Source organism: Gavialis gangeticus, unplaced genomic scaffold, assembly GCF_001723915.1.
Source record: "Gavialis gangeticus isolate Ggan-Ray unplaced genomic scaffold, GavGan_comp1, whole genome shotgun sequence".
NCBI lineage: Eukaryota > Metazoa > Chordata > Crocodylia > Gavialidae > Gavialis > Gavialis gangeticus.
The window spans coordinates 82,168,061-82,169,556 of NW_017728993.1; the positions used below are offsets into that span (position 1 = coordinate 82,168,061).

At 36.0% G+C, this 1,496-nt stretch overlaps 1 protein-coding gene across 7 annotated transcripts in view; it reads right to left on the reverse strand.

The window, feature by feature from the left end:
• The window catches only part of NTNG1 (netrin G1), a 392,694-nt gene that overhangs the window by 82,558 nt on the left and 308,640 nt on the right, over positions 1 to 1,496 (reverse strand). The window lies entirely within an intron of this gene.

Here is a 1,496-nt window from a genome sequence, read left to right on the forward strand (position 1 = left end):
CGCCACAAAAAAAAAAAAAAAAAAAAAAAAAAAAAAAAAAAAGAGGGTGGGGGAAGGGGCAAGCAGCATAGTCATTATCTCTTGCTTGTATTCACAAGTCAGTATTCATACTCTGTTCTTTCCTCAAGGACTGGGATATTTTTTAACTCTGCCCCAAAGGAGTTTGTACCAGACAATGCATAGACTTGCAAAAGGTATTGGATTTTCCAAGGGATGCTAAACAGACTTTTGTCAATTGTTAATGGGGGAATGATATCAATCACTTCAGTGTAGAAATTTACAAACATTCAAAGAGGTCAACAATGCATCCTTTCAGGTCACCATTGATTGAAAGTATTTGAGTTTCCCTATTAAGTATTCAAAGGCCAACATCTGCTGATGCTCAGAGATGGTGAATGTGGTGAGGGTTTTATGGAGTGTAAAGTGAAAATTACAATTGTATAGTCCATGCAATAGAGTACTGACAAACCATAGCACAAACAAACTCCAAAGAGCTATTTTCCCATTTATCCATTTCTTAGTTATAATAGTAGCATTTCAGAGAACAATAGTTTCAATAGTCTCTCTTTACTGCCTTTCATTTAATTTCTTTTTTGGGTATAAAGTATATGTGTAAATGCAATTGTCAAGGTTTAGAAAGTAGCATATCACTGTGCATTTGCAGTTAGGCAAATGTCGAGGGAGATACTAAAGCAGAAAAATTAGACTATTAAAACTGAAGGCTTTCATTTGCAAGTTGTTATCGTTGATGTTGTTTTGCTTTTAAGGCTGCAAAACACACGCTATAGCATTAAGCTGGTAACTAAATGGACGTGAAACGCTATTCCCATTTACAAAGAGGCTAGTTTTGATGCTGTTTAGAGCTTAACAAATCAGTGCCTAAGTCTATTCATGAGCTTAAGTAAACTGAGCTGATTTATAAATTGAAAGACCTGACCATGCATTTATAAGAAGCAAGACAGTTGTTTTATTCAAATTGTCAAAAGTACTGCTTTTCAGCTGGATACCAGGTGTTGCAAATCTTTCACCACTGTTTAAACTGTGATAGTGCTATGTACCCCTGAACCTGCACTTAGTTAGTAAAGCAGAGACCATGGGGAACATTCTGTCACCCAAAAACAGCATGATACATTTTCTACTTCTGTGCATTGTTTCTAATCAGCTATCATTCCATGACTGCACATTTCTCAGCTGTAGGCTGTGTTGACTCAAAGACCCTGCTATTATTTTTCTTCCTATTTCCTATATTGTTCTTTTTAAAAATAATACCTGAGTTCATAAAATGATAGTTTGAGTTTTATTTAATGTTTTGTTGGGGGTTCTAAAATAACCATTTTAAAAAAAGAACATAGTTCTGTTTTTCTGCTCCATAAAGCCCGGTTCTGAGGCCCACTGGAAAGATTCCAATGGCATCATTATATTCAATAGATAGTGTGTGTGTGTGTGTGTGTGTGTGTGTGTGTGTGTGTGTGTGTGTGTGTGTGTGTGTGTGTGTG